Raw genomic sequence first — 15,257 nt, 5'->3', positions numbered from 1 at the left:
CCTGCTCAGCACACAGTGGATTTCCAATAAGCACTTTTAGAATTTGCTGAATGAATAACGGTTCTCAAGAGCTGTCGGCACCGTCTCTGACAATGAAGTGCGTGTGAGCGTATTTATAGTTTCCATTCAGCATAACATGGTTCTCGTCCAGCTCTTCATCCATGAGTCATCACCATCAATATTTACTAAGCACCAACTGGGTGCTGAGGATGAGAAAGTGAATGAACAAACACGCCAGCCCTCCAGTAGCTTAGTGGGGGTGGGAGGTGGTGGAAGCCTGGGCTTCCGAGTCAGGTAGCTCCAGGGCCTGGCCGCCGAGCTGCTCAACTCTGTGACTGTGAGCTCAGGATAGCTCATAAAATGAAAATAATGATGCCATCTTGCAGGGCCATTTTGATGCTAAATTGAGTGAGAAAGTGCATAAAAATAAAGGTGAGTAAGGAGAAGATGCTGTTGTTATTGTTGTTTATTTGTATTTCCTGAGTGGGCCATACAGTGAGGTTAGGCTGATTCTACCAGAGCTGGGCAGTGTTGCTCCGAGAACTGAGCAAGCGCCACTGAGGCAAGTGAGTTAGGAGGAGGAGGCTTTGAGGGCCAAGGGAAGGGTGAGAGCTACAGGGCGGGACATGGAGGCTGAGCCTGTGGTATTGTGAAAATTTGTATTCCACCATTTCGCTCTGTCCCCTGGGGGCACACGCCACCTTCCTTTCTTCCTGGAAGGGTTCAGTTTATCTTTGGGGGACCACACCCCTTCTGCCCGCTCCTCCTGCCCCAGCCTCTCTCCTGTTCCTATCCTGTCCTCCCCTAGAAGCCGGTATCTCGAATTACTTTTCCTCTCACAACTGGGAGGGACGGAACTCTGCCATCCATCACACACAATTGGGAGTTGGCAGCTGTGGTTTCATTATTGGCCAAGGCTGGTGCCCTGGGATGGACAAGAGGGGGTACACAGCGACAGAACTCTCAGCTCCTCAGAGATGGATGGGAAGCCTGGGGCCAGCTCATCTGCCTTCCACCCTGGGTGGGAAACCCTGTCACTGTCCTTCTGAGGCAGCCACTCAGCTGCTGCACGGATGGTCACCCTCCAGTGTCCTCAGGTTCATGTCTGTGGGACTCAGTGTAAATGGGGATCAGTCACATGAGCTTCAGGCTCCAAGCCCCAAGCTCAGCACAATCTCAAGGGCAAACGTCTTCTCAGAGAGGAACAAGTGCCATGTCCATGAGGAAAGAGGAACTCTAGAGCCTGACAGCTAGGGGGCGAATCCCAGCTCTGTCATGTGGACCAGCCTGTTTCCCCATACACAGGATGGGAATGACAACAGCAGTTCCTTGGTGCTGCTGTGAGAACAGTTGCAGGTCTAGTGGGACGGGTTAGAAGGCTGCGCTACTGTCCTAGGCAGACCGGCTAAGCGCTGACTCTTCCTATTCACCTTGGTGGAGCCCTTCCAGTGCAAGGCTGGAACACCACCCACCTCCCGATCCAGGCTGATCTCCTGCCTCCAGGAATGGCGTTTCCTGCTCTCTAGGGAGTGAAACTCTTTTGGAGAGAAGTCCCTTGGTAGAGGAAAGGAAGCAAAGTCTCACCAATGGCCATCTCATAGAGCTCCATCGACCTCAGGTAATTGCATTCCATTTCTGCACCTTGGTTTCCTTACCTGGGGGATGGCGTCATGATCCCCAATGTAGAGGGGGCACCTGAGTAGTTAGCAACACTGCTTCTGAAACCCATCAGCAAAGGCCACTTCTTTGCTGGCATCCCTCAGTGCACTATGTGGAGTCCTCCCTCACCTGGCCCACAAGCACTTGATGTCAGGCCCCTTCTTTGTTCCTTCTCCTCCATCCCCCACCCCCTCACTCTTGAAACACACCAAGCACTCTCAGGACCTTTGCACTTGCTGTTCCTCCAGCCTGGAATGCTTTCTCCCTGGCTGGCTCACTCATTTTCCTTGGTGCTCTGAGAGGCCCTCCCTGGCCACCCTATCTTATATGGTACTCCCTTTCTGTCACTCTCTGTCCCCTCTCTCTGCTTTATTTTTTGCTGACAACTTATATCTACCTGACAAATCTTTATACAATTGCTTGTTTATTGCCGTTTTCTCCTCATTAGTCTACAGGGCTCTTTGCCTTTTTGATCTCTGCTGATTTCCAGGACCCAGACCTGTGTCTGGCTCTGTGTAGACAGTCATTATACACTTTCAGAATGAATGCGCAAGGGGATTTATAAGTCACAACTAACGGTGTTTGTGAAAATGCATCTGGTCCATGGTAGATGTTTGGTAGGTGTGAATTTTTAATCCCCTCGTTATTGAACTAGACAGTACATTTAAAAAGCACACTGTCTTGGGAGGGGCCACCCACTGGTTTGAACTCCCACTGGCTTCCTGTGAAAGGGACCACCCAGCTGGGAGGCCGAAGGAGGAGCCTCATAGACAAACTTCACTTGCTAAGCAGTTTTGCCTCTGGCCAGCTCTGTTTATGTCTGTGTGTATGACGGTTCTCCAGGCAATTGAATTGCATTACCCTTTTCATTCTAATAATGTGAGCAGAATTCAGATGTGGTATCTGATGATGTCTTGTCTATTAAACAGCATCAGGACTGCCTGGCTCAGTGCAGCAAATTACTGTCAACTGGAGAGCTGCCGTGCCTCCACCAGAGTGCCAATGTTGCTGTGGAAAATCCTGGCCATTTATAGTTTATGTCTCAAAAATGAATTTTTATTTCATTGCCTTAATCTTTGGAGGCATCAGACATGTGTGCTTAGTCCCAGGGAGACTTCAAATGCAAGATTCTTATAACCAGAGCAGAGCTGGGAAGTTTCCTGAAGGGGGAGAGAGACTAGCGTTCCCTGCCTGGCTGGAATTGCTGTTTGTGTGATTCCTGCTGGGAGAGAAAAGACGGTGGACTGGATCCCTTCCAAAAATCAGAAGGGAGGCTGATTCCAATTTGGGAGGGTGTTAAAATCTTCAGACCGAGGTAACAGCCTGGGCAGAGGAAGGAAAGACAAGGGACAGGTGGGAGCATCTTTTCTGGTTCTGTCCTCCTAAAATCAGATGCCCGGGGATCACATGCGTTCAGCAGTTTTCTGGTTCCAGCACATAGTAAGCACTCAATAAATGTAACTGGACTTGGCATTGAGTTCAGCCGGGAATGGTGGGAAGGCTCTGTGCTCTCCTCTGCTCTTGATGGGGATTCTACCAAGTCTCTCCCCGCTCTGCTCCTCAGTGCATTCTTACTGCCTAGTAATTTGTCCCAAGTCCCTAGCAGCCTTGGATCCCTTGCCTGTGTCACAAGGAAGGATCTAGCCCTTCCCAGGGGAACCTCCCAGTCGGGACAAGGCACAGCCCCACCCACACCCTGGTCTCTGAGTCAGAAGGGCATATGCTTTTGTGGGGACTAATTTTACTACTGTTGTTTCTACTTCATCCCTAAAACCCTGTTAGCTTTTTAGGAAAGGGGCCTGTACAAGCTGAGATGGCAAGATTGGTTACCTTGATAATGAGCAATTTTCCTAGCCAGCTTCCTACTCTGATTCCTCATCTCTGTCCTTAGACAGCAGGGCGAAGACACACTGCGCTGGGAGGAGAGGCGTCATCGTGAAACTTCTGCTGGGGCTGTGATCATGGGCAGTTAGGGAAGCAGCGGCAGCTAACCAATGCAGCACCAGTGCAAAACCACGGGGTTCATGAGGGCAGTGAATCCAAGCAAAGGGTTTCTTCTGTGCATCAGTTATGGACAGGTGTAAAAGTGAGAACTGGTCCCCTGTGCTCTTTGCAAAGCAAGCTGTGACTGGTTGTGTGGTCAGGAGATAGCAAGGAATTAGCAAGGGAGGCCTCCCTCCCTCCCTCCCTCCCTCCCTCCCTCCTTCCTTCCTTCCTTCCTCCCCTCCCTTTCTTTCTCCCTCCTTCCTTCCCTACCTCCCTTCTTTCTTTCTCTGTCTCCTCTCTATCCATCCACCTGTCTATGTCTATCAATCTATCCATCTACCTGTCTGTCTACCATCTATCATTTAAACTTTACTAAATATTTCCTAAACTCTTGCTATATATCTTGTACCATACTAGCCTTTTGCAGCATAGCAGCAAACAAAAGAGACAGAAATGTTCCTCACTTAGGACTTGTAGTCCAGTGATCTATACCTATCCACCCATTGCACACGGTGACCTGAAATAACACAGACGATAACATCACAGAATCAGGATCAAACCATATGTCAATCAGAGGAGAAGGTCAAGACCATGGGAGGAGTAAAGAGACCTCAAAGCCCAGACTGTAGTGTCCTGTGGAGTTGCTGATGTTACATGAAGACTTTGGCCCAAAGCTCCCTGACAGCTGACGCCAAGGAGAAAGTGCACCAGGTAGATGATGAATCTCATTGTTCAGAAAGGGACGTCCCCACTTCCCCTATATTTCCTGTGATAGCGTATGACATCTAATCATATCACTTTATTTAAGCCATAGAACAATCTCATAATTCAGTTACCATTGTTAGCCCCATTTTACAGATTTTTAAAAGCTGGATCTGAACTGTAGTTGAGTACCTTGGCCAAGGTCTCTCCTGGAAAGGAGCAGAGTTAGGGGAATTCTCAAGCAGCCTGAACTCAGATTCTGGCTCTGCTCCATGCCCTCCACAGCCTCTCTGACAGGGCAAACTGAGAGGACATCAGTCGTCCCTGGGTGAAACCTAATCACCCTGGAAAATCATCTTCTGCCAGGGATGTGAGAAAAATAATAAGAGAGAAGCACATCCATATGCAGGGGGAAAACTAAATATTATGTATGAGATTCACCAGCCTTTAAACTCAAGACATCTGAGTGGCCCAAGAATGGGATTAACAGAGGTCATGGCCTCAAGCCAACCCGAAAATCCTACACCCATTTCTTAGTCCTAAAGTCATCTTCGTAAGAGGATGAAGTGGAAGAAACTCCTGTTGGCTGGGCTTCTGCCTGTCCCCAGGCCCATCCCACTTTAAGGGACCTCGGGCCTCCCAGAGGCTGAGACTAGCAACCAGAAGTCCTTCTCCAAGGTGCTGAAGCAAACCCGAGTCAGGCTGGGGCACTTCTTTTCAAATGGTTCCTTGCTTCTGGCTCTCTGCTCCTGGTAACGATTCTAGCATTCTAGCAGGTGGAAAAGGGAGACAATCGTAACCAACTTGAGCGAATGTGCTGATTTTTAAGCATTCATGTTTTTACCAGGCAACACCAACCTCGAGAGATTGGTGATTGTGCAAATTTCTTAAAATTGTGTGCCTCAGTTTCTCACTTGTAAAATGCAAATAATAATGATAATAATAATAATGACAATGATAATAGTGATAATGATACTAATAATCCCAAGAAAGAGTTCCAGTGAGGATCAGATGAATTACTAAGCACTTAATGATGCTTGGGAAATAATAAGTCCTCTATACATGCGTTTGTTAAAAACATGTGGTTACATTCCTTAAGGCAAAATTACTTGGTAATGGGGTCATCTGTAGGATGATGAGCCCAGAAGAATTGTGTCATGCTATGGGATAAGTCTGTGATGGCCGATGACATAGAAAACAGGATCTTGCTCTCGTTCCTCCCTACCACATTTACATGCCAAGATGGAAGCCTGCATCACATCAATTATCTGCTGCATCTCAGAACCCTAAGTACTTCAATCATGTTCTAAAATTCTGAATTCTATGTGCTCTCCAGTTTTTAAACAGCAGCTGCGCATCAATCCCAGAGGTGACAGCGAGTGAGTCAGCATCACCCACATCTCTTAGATTCCTCTTTGGGGTGCTGGGGGGTTAATTAATTGCTATTTGCAAAACAATGGAGAAATCTTCTAGTGAAAGTTGCTATAGAAATGGAAGTTGATGTATTGTTACAATTGTTTTGAAAGTTTACTTATTGGGAAGGAAAAGATGGAGAATATGTTCTCTTCCTTGATGGCAGTGGATAATGCATGTCAATTGGCATTTATGGACGCTAAATCACTTTATGAAGACATTGTATCTCTAAAGCTACAGGGATCTCATAATAGGAAAAGCACAGAAAGGGTTTTTCCTTTTGCTCTTGCAACCTCCTATTCTTCAATTCTGATTTCCACAAATAAATGTGCAAAGAAACATTATAACAACAATGTGTATTCCAGCACAAAACAAGCCAAAACAAATCTCAGTATAAAATTTCCTGCCTAGAGTCAATACTTTTGGATATACCCCTCCCATTAATTTATGCTACTGCTTTAGCAACATTAGGTTGAAATCAAAGTTTGAAGCAGAAACAAAGGAAGACAGGGATAGACATAAACTTCCACATTTAAAATCATTTCCAGGCTCCTCTACCTAAAAAGCTATCAAAACTCTTGCTTTGATTTGGTTAAAAAAAAAAAATTGTGTGAAATGACTGAACAGCCTCCCACATCTGGGAAGTATCTTTCCATGGTTATATATGCATTTCATTTTCTCCTCACTCTCTACTTTTCCCTCTTTGAGAGAGAAATATCTACTTTATAGGTATGGTTGAAAACGATTGGATGAAGCTTGCCCCTTCCCTTGAATTTATCTGTGTTCTAACTCAAGTTTGACATCGTGATGTCAATCCTAGAAATCAGAGTTCGCTGGAATTAAAATTTAGCACCAGGCCTTTGGTGCCAGCCAGATAAGAACACAATCGCGGCTGCAATCAGCAGCTTCACGGCCAAGTTTTATCTGTAGCTGCACAAAAATTGCTTTGCAATTGGTTATATTTGTTTATAAAAATCCCACGAGAGGCATATTTTAGTCTGTAAAGTTGAACAGGCGCTTGCCTCTTCTCTATGAATAAAATGTAAAACTCAACCTGGAATAAATAGGGGCCATTTTCTTTCCCCCCAACAGGCCCTTTGGGCTGCAGCCAGCCCTCACCGGTCCTGGAGCTTTGCTGTCTTTGTCAGCCCCGGGGACATCCTAGCTCCCCACCTTTTCCTCCTCCAGCCCACCCTCCCCAGTAGCACCCATCTGCGCTGTCGCCTCTGGGCTCCCACGCTGTCTCGTACATTATGAACTTTCTCACCCTAATAACAGATAAAGGAGAGGATGTTTGAATGAGCCGAGTCGTGCCTCCTGAGGACAAGGAAGGACCTCTCTTTTATATTTTCCTCATAGTCCTGGTGGTAGTGATATTATTACAGTGGGCAGGCAATGATAACTCTCTTTTTTTCAGGACTGGGGTTTGAACTCATGGGTGCTCTACCACTGAGCTACATCCCCAGCCATTTATATTATTGATTTCTTTTGTATTGTGAGTCAGGGTCTAAGTCGTCCAGGCTGGCCTCAAACTTGAGATTCTCCTGCCTCAGCCTCCCAAGCAGCTACCATTACAGGTGTGCACCACCACATGTAGCTAGGCAGTGACACTATTCAAGCCATCAGGTTGCTGTCCATCCACAGCAGGTGTGGAGGGTACTGTTGCTTGTGGATTAGCCATATTCCAAATGATCAATAAGTCCAGCGACCAAGCATATCTTGTTTTGAAAATCTTGTGGAGTCCATCCCCTGCGTAGCTGCACTCAGGCCATTGATCTGCCTCTTGAAGCTTTCTTCTTCTCACCCTCTCTGCTCATCATCCTACTCCAGGCCACTTTCATCTCTCACCTGGACAGCAATCATGGCCTCCTTCCTAGCTCCCCCCTCAATCACTCTTGTTTCTTCTCATCTCAGTAACTACACTGTAACCAGAGGGATCATTTAAAATGCAGATCTGCTTATATCAATTCCAGGTTTCCTCCCCAACTACTTTGGCTTTCTTCTTGGTCCTTAATGATCCCAACTTGCTCCCCTGCCTCAGGACCTTTGCACATGCTGTCACCTCAGCCATGACCGCTCTTTCATTCTTTACCTTTCACTTAATCATCGCACCATCCATCTGTCTTCCTCCAGGCTGGTTAAGCCTCCAGTGACATACTCTCCTGACTCTGTGTATTTCCATCATAACTCTTAGCATAGTCTGTAGTTTTGTGTGTGTGTGTGTGTGTGTGTGTGTGTGTGTGTGTAAGCTCTATGAACACAGGAGCCTAGTTTACTTTTGCTTTCCTCTCTGTCCCCAGAACTTAGGCTTCTCAGGCACAAAATGGACTTAAAAAGATATTATTGGATAAATGAATGACTCTCGGGTGAAAGTGAGATCTTTTTTTTTTTTTCATACCGGGGATGGAACTCGGGTCCTTGGGCTTGCACAGCAGGTGGCGAAACCTCTGAGCTAAATCCCCAGCCCTAAACTCAACCTTTTAAAAAATAACTCCATCAACTTGTGGTGAGTGTGGGAGAGGCCCCAAATGAAACGTAAATAAAAACTTTAAAAAACAGAGCCTCTGATTTCCTAATCAAGCAACAGAAAAAAATAAAGCCACGCATCACTGATTCCCTATCAGGGAAATAAATACCCTTTTCACTGTGGTGGGTCCTGAATGCCCATTGCTCTTGGCCCCGTGACATAAGTGACCCTCCTTCACTAGGTTTCTGCTGACAATTCCGGCCACCACCTGCCTGTCAGCCAGTGTGCCCCAGCCCCACCCGACTCAGAGGCCACAAACATGTCTACACTGGGAACATGCGGTTCTTTCCCTCTTGATCCCCAACCTTTCTCGAGCTCCCTCTGCAGCCTTCTATCTCAGTGCCTAGGTTTCTCTCCATCCCAGCTCACCAGTCTTTGCCAACATTTGTTCTTAAAAAAAAAAAAAAGAAGAAGAAGGCTGGGGATTTAGCTCAATGGCACCATGCCTGGCTCGCAAGCACAAGGTCCTGAGTTTGATCCCTGGTAGCAAAACTCAACTATGTTTTTCAGTGCTGGAGGTGGACCCCAGGGCTTTGCTAAGCAAGCTACACTCCCACCTCCTTTCCCTGCTTTTTGTAATTTTGAGACAGGGTCTTGCTAAGTGACCCAGCCTGGCTTTGGGCTTGTGCATCCTGCCTCGGCATCCCCAAGGATTTGGGATTATAGGTGTGTACCACCACGCCTGGCCTCCACAGAGTTTCTCTGTCATTGAAGTTTCCATTTCCCCTTCACCATTGCAGTATGGCCCCGTCGTATCCCGTTTGCTTAGGGTCCTTCCCCTAATACCTGCCGCATGCCATCCGCCAGTACGTCTGGTCCCAAATCTGCCCCTTTGTCTAACTCCACCTCGATCATAACCCCACCCTTCCTGCCAAGACCTCCTCCAGGTCCCCCCGCTGCCACTCTTTCTGTCCCTGCTTCCCTGGTGGCTGTGTAACCTGACATCAACTCAGCTCACACCTACAACTTTCCTGCCACGGCCTACGAAGCCCTACAGGAGTGCGCCCGCCTTCTCATTGTCACCCTGTCCTCACCTCAGCGTCTTCCCGACCTGACAGTGTGCCTCAGGACAAGTGCTCAGCCAGACACCTGCCCCAACCTTCTGCCTCCCAGGAAGCGGCAGGTCCCATCTTCTGGCTGCTGGCACATGGCTCAGGCTAGCTGCCTCTTCTGCCCCAAACCCTCTAGGGGCTCCCAGCTCGTGCAGAGCCAAAGCTAGTGTCCTTGGGGGGTTCCACAGGGCAGTGCGACCTATCCCCTCACCCTGCTCCCTTTTAGTCTCATCACCTCTTTCCTCCTTTGCTTGCTTCACTCCAGCCACCCTGCCTTCCCTGCCGCCCTAAACACATCAGGCAAGTCCCCACCTCAGGACCTTTGCACCAGCTCTCTTCACCTAGGGTGCTTTTCCCCAGACAGCGGTCATTTATTTATTATTCCTTAGATATTATTTGCTCCATCATTTCCTACAAATGTATTTATTCAAATGCCAATAAGGTCTTTTTTTTTTTTTTTGTATCAGGGATCAAACTGGGGTCCTTGTGCTTGCGAGGCAGGTGGCAGAACCACTGAGCTAAATCCCCGGCCCCAGTAAGGTCTTTACCTTGTATAAAATCACACGCTTCCTTTCCCCAGAAAGCGAAGCCCACTTTTCCTGACTTACTTTTCTCTTAGCACTCGTCTCTATGTAGCAGGCAGGGCTGGCCTCGGAGACACTTGGGCTGTGTGGTCACACTGACCTTGTGCCTAACAGGACTCCACTTGGGTTAATCTGTGTTTCTGTCTTGTGCACACGAGACATAACTTGTTCATGGCTCCCAGCAACATATTCTGTTTTTCTTACTTCATTCCTTGTGTCTCTCTGCACTAGGATGTGAATTTCACAAGGGTGAGGACATTGTCTTTTTTGTCCATATCTGTAACCCCTGTTCCTGGAGTAGAGTCTGGCTTGTAGTAGATGCTCAGTAAGTACTTACTGGATAAATGAGTCTTCCCAGCTACACAAGCCAGAAATCTGCCGGTCATCCTGGACGCCACCCGCCTCCTCTGAGGCCCCAGTTCAAGTTGCATCCATTTTGAGTCTTAAGTGGATTTTGAAGCTACCTGCTTCTCTCTGATTTCTTTGTATCACCTCGGCCATGCTACCTGCATGCCCCTCTAACTCACTTTCTAAATGGCCACCCCTGTTGTCCCCTCCTACCATTTCCCATGGTCGCCACCTCCTACCCTTAGAGCCCAGGATGAAGGTCAGTGGCCTCAGGATGGCCTTGAGGCCCTGTCCAAGCTGGCCTGTCCCCTGCCCTGCCATGTCCTGCCCTCCTCCTTCTCTGCACTGCAGTTTTTCTGGCCTCCTTCAGACCTTGCAAACAACATGTTTTCTATTTTTTTTTCCTACAAATGGTTCTGTCCCCTAATACCAGAACACCCTTCATCTCCTCTCATTCTTGCTGACCCTCAGCCCTTTTTAGAATCCCTGAACAAATATCCCATCTTCCCTGAGACAGCAACCCCTGCATCCTGCGTCCTTGGACTTCTCATAGTAGGAACTGTGCTGTCAATGTCCCTTTGCCTGCAGGACTCAAAGGACCACATTTCCGAGATCTCTGCATGGAGCTGCCACGACCACACCGCAGGTGCTCGGTTCTGTCGCCCACGGAGATTTAGGTGTTCTTTATGCTGGAGTTACTTAGCGTACCCGTCCCACTGAAGCATGTTAACGGCTTTAGAGCCACAGGGCCAAGGTGTGAAGGTGTGGGCATCAGAAGAGTCTTCATCTTAGAGGGCCTGGGTTCCGTGTGCGGCCAGAGATTTTTTTTTTTTTGGCAAGCACAGAGCTGGCCCACTTGGTTTTTTTTTTTTTTTTTAATTTGGATGAATTGCTAACACTGAAAAATTAAGAGGTTTCACATAAAACTTTGAATATTTGGCTTCTTTTGAAAAAATTGAAACATCCAGCAGCCTGAACCTGCAGTGCGACAGTGGCTGGGAGCAGACCTGGGGCTGCCCTGGTGGGGCCTGGTCATCAGTCGTCCATATGGACTGCTCCTCCCTGGGGCCACCTGCTCGGCTGCTCAGGGAACTGGAGGCTGTGGTGCGCGGCCTCGGCTATGGTGACAGCACAGCTCAGTCTCTGAAATGAGAGGGGCTCCAGGGACTAAGAGAGGGCGAGAGGAGCTGGTCTGGAGAGGCCAGAGGTGGCATCTGCAGACTCAAAAAACGCTCTGGCTCTGTGGGACCCTGGGCTCCCACCCGGGGCCAGCTGCTGCGGCCAAGCTGTGGAGCTGCCCAGCTTTAGGACCAGGAGGGCATGGGGCAGGAGATGACTTGCAGACCACAGGCCCTTTCCTGGAGCTATGTGATACTGCAAGATCTCTAAGATTCTCACCTGGCAAGGAGAGAAAGAGGCCCCTGAAGCACGTAATAAATGTTAGATTTTTTTCCTGCTACTCTATTAAGAAGTATGCTGGAGTAGGGGCCATGAAAGAGATTTAATTCATTTCAGAACAAATAGCGCACCTTTCTTCCTTTCCAGAACTGTGGACAAAATCCACACTGGCCTCACATAAATGATGCTTTGCACATTCTCAAAAGACTCAGCCTTGCCCTCTGAGGAACATTTTTCATTCCTTCTCTGCTGAGTACTGAGAGTTTAGGCCTGCTGCATTTCCTACATTTCCCTTTCTTCTAGTAGTTTTGAAACCCACACTTACAAGAAGTGCATTCTGACAGTGCTCACTGTTACATATATTCAGAGAGACTGGAAAAAGCCATGCTTTTCAAAAAATCAGAAGTCAAAAGCCAGATGTACCATTCCAGTAAGCCATGCAGCTTAAGTTTAGCATTATAACCATGTTCCAATTTCATTCAGCCTTGTTCTGACATCGCAGTGATCTTTAAGGACAAGAATTTCATCATTCAGAGTGTCAAGTTTCTTTTGCATGTTGGGCGGTCCAGTTCCGGGCAGCAGGGTCTCAGATCCTATTAGCACGTGTGGCGAGAAGCACATTGCTGCTCTTCCCTATCCTGACCCTGTTTTTGCCGAGCATGTGTGGAGATCTTTGTGGCGCAGAACCAGAACAGAAAAAGATTGAGAGGCGCAAAAGGGCAGAAAGAAAGGGGAAGAAACCCAAGTCCATCATGACTGAGAGCTGGGTGAGAGCAGAAGGCTGGGGCTGGGCTGGAGACTGTGAAAAATGTTACCATGGGGTTTGTGTGAATCACGAGCAGGCTTTGGACTGGAATTCCTTTCTAGCAGGGGGCCAAGGAATGGTTCTCCTCTATGGGGGGGAAGTTATCTTCTTTGATTGAGTGCACAGCTTTGGAAGGGACACAGAGGAAGGGGCAAGGGAGGAAGGAGACACCACTTGGGGAGCCAGATCAGCTGAGTCAACCTCGGTGATCACTGGGGTGACAGGTGTTGCAGCCAGATCGCCCTCACATTCCTTGCTAAGTGCTCTTTCACTGGCTTCTTCATAGGTCATTGTAAAACCAAGCCACTAGGAGCTCTAGTTTGTACTAGAGTTACCTGCATTTAGCCTTCGGGGTCTTAGCTACTCCTGCACCTGAGGTCCTGGTTAAGTCAGTGAAGTAGGGGAGCCTCCCCCACTCCTCCAGCACTTAGCTGGCTTCTGGGTGTCCCCACAGCTGTTCGTAGTCCGTTCTACCGCTTAGCCCTCTGTGTGGCAATTTGCCAGTTTATAGGTTTGTCTCCTTTCCTTAGGCACAGTTTCTGCAGAGTAAGATCAAATAGGTTTTATTGCTCTTTGTAGCTTTGGCCCAGAGCTAAGGCCATAGTTGCTGGCACATAGTAGGCACTCAGTAGTGTTTGTTGAATATATGAATGAATGGAGCTACCAATGCATGCAGTTTATTTAAGAGATTTGAATCTCTTTAGCTAGGTTCACACCAAGGGCTACTGAAGGCATTTGGGCCATATAGGATGGAGCAGTCTAATAGATAGACTATTTTATCACTTCTGGGGACTGATGTAAATTAGGAAATGAATGTTCCCAGAAAATTGTGCTGGGCCCTTGTAGTTTTCATTCTTAGAAACAAGCCAGGGAAAGAAAAGGCCATGCATTGGCAAGTTTGCAGATGATATGTACTAAACTGGTCCCCAAACTTAAACTTGTCACTTTGACTTCTGTCCTCTCTAACGACTATATCCAGGTACTAGTGGTGTAGCTCGGTAGTGGAACACTTGCCTGGCTTCCACAGGTCCTGAGTTCATTCCCTAGCGCAAGGCTCACAAAACCAAAATACAATAACTATTCATCGTGACTGTCAACTTGATTATCGTGAGAGCCACCTAGGAGATTAGCAAAGCTCCTTCTGGGTGTGTCTGGGTGGGTCAGGGGGTGTGACCATGGGGACTGTACCTGGTGCCTGGCCCCTTCCTCTCTGGCTCTTCCCTGCTGTCTGTTTCCTGGCTGCCACAGGGTGAGCAGCTCTCCTCTGTCACACCTTTCTGCCATAATGTTCTGCCTTGGAGCCAGCTGACCATGGACTGAAACTTCTGAAGCCATGAGCCAGATAGATCTCTCCTCCAAGTGGCACCATCAGGCATTTTTGTCCCAGCACCAGAAAAGCTGACCAATACTCAACAAACGCAAAACTGTGAGGGATCATTTCCAAAGCATAAATATCACTTCACCTGCAACACAGAGCCTGAATCTGACTGCTTCTCACCACCGCTTGGCTTCCCGGATTCCAAGCCACATCCTCTGGCCCCTTGACTGGTCTGCTAACTGGGTTTCCTCATCCACTCCAGCACTGTGGCCCGTTTTCCATCCAGTAGCCAGATTAAGACCCCTCTCCTTGCTGTCTTTTCTAGTGGACGCATGCTCAGAGTGAAAGGCAGTCTTTCCAGCCTGGTGCCCACTGTCCCTTCACCCCCATGGGCTCCAGGGACAGGGCCTCATTCACTTCCTCCAATGTACCCAACTCCTTCTTGCATCTTGGGGCTCTGTGTGTGGCCCTTCCTTGCCTTCTTCTGTGCTCTTCCCAGGCCTGCCAAGCCTCCCACTTCATATGGCAACAGTTCTGCCTGGCCTACCCTGGCCACTTCCTGTTGAATTCCTCTCCAGTGCACTTATCTCCCTCTAACCTATATTTTGCTCCACTGATTGATGGGTTGCCCCCCGCTGTCCAGAAGAACAAGGGCCCTTCACCAGGACCAGGGCTTTTGTTTTCTCTGCCCCCATTGCATTCCAGTTCCCAGAGCACCGCCTGGCATGTGGATGTGTGCCAGGGTAGAATCAATGCTGAGCAGGTCGTCTCCTTGGGGAGAGCGATGCAGTTTCTGCTGTTGGCTGCAACTGTGCTGAGATGACTGTGTGCATGTGTGAAAGGTCTGTGGCTTAACCCTGGAGGATCATGTTGGTATCTTGCCTTTTTGTCTTTTAAGGAGACCACAGGGCTCTAGACATGGAAGACAGAGAAGAAGAGGGACCAAGCTGGACATGGTGATGTTTTGGGGGCAAAGTTAGCGGTGTATAGGCTCAGGCCTCAAAGGAAAAGAGCCACCTGGCTCTGGAGGACTTCGTTAGGGCAGAGAAGGGGTGTGGCCACTGCTCTGGACGCCAGGCTGCAGTACACAGGGGCTAGAATGGCTCACATTTGGAACAGTGTCTCTGGATCCAAGAGTTCATCTTAAGATTTCATTTTCTAAATTAGATGCGCTGGGACACTGGATTTACACTCTGTGCTTGTAATTTTTTAAGCCTGTACAGAGCTCTTGTTTTCATAAATATTATATTTTATGGGACACAGTAAGATTGGCCTAAAACCGGACAGTGGAGTGATGGAGAAGGAGATGGTGGGTTTGTGTGTTTCCTCCGCTGTTGTCTAGTGCGTGGAGGTTCTGGTTCCGGAATGCGGAGTTGGCCCAGAAGCTCCTGGCCTGGGGAAGTTGGTTAGAACTGGTGTGGTTCTGGAGCCTTTGTGGCTTTGCACAAACAGTTCTCAACCCCTC

The 15,257-nt window shown here is 48.2% G+C and overlaps 1 protein-coding gene across 1 annotated transcript in view; it reads right to left on the bottom strand.

Annotated features, from left to right (window-relative positions):
- Positions 1-15,257, bottom strand: part of Cacng2 (calcium voltage-gated channel auxiliary subunit gamma 2) — a 112,380-nt gene that overhangs the window by 57,572 nt on the left and 39,551 nt on the right. The gene's annotated exons all lie outside the window — the stretch shown is intronic.

Source organism: Heterocephalus glaber, unplaced genomic scaffold, assembly GCF_053883595.1.
Source record: "Heterocephalus glaber isolate CG9 unplaced genomic scaffold, H.glaber_assembly_v1.0 deba00001444, whole genome shotgun sequence".
Classification (NCBI taxonomy): Eukaryota; Metazoa; Chordata; class Mammalia; order Rodentia; family Bathyergidae; genus Heterocephalus; species Heterocephalus glaber.
Note: the sequence above shows the minus strand (reverse complement) of the source record. Positions and strands in the feature narration are given on the sequence as shown.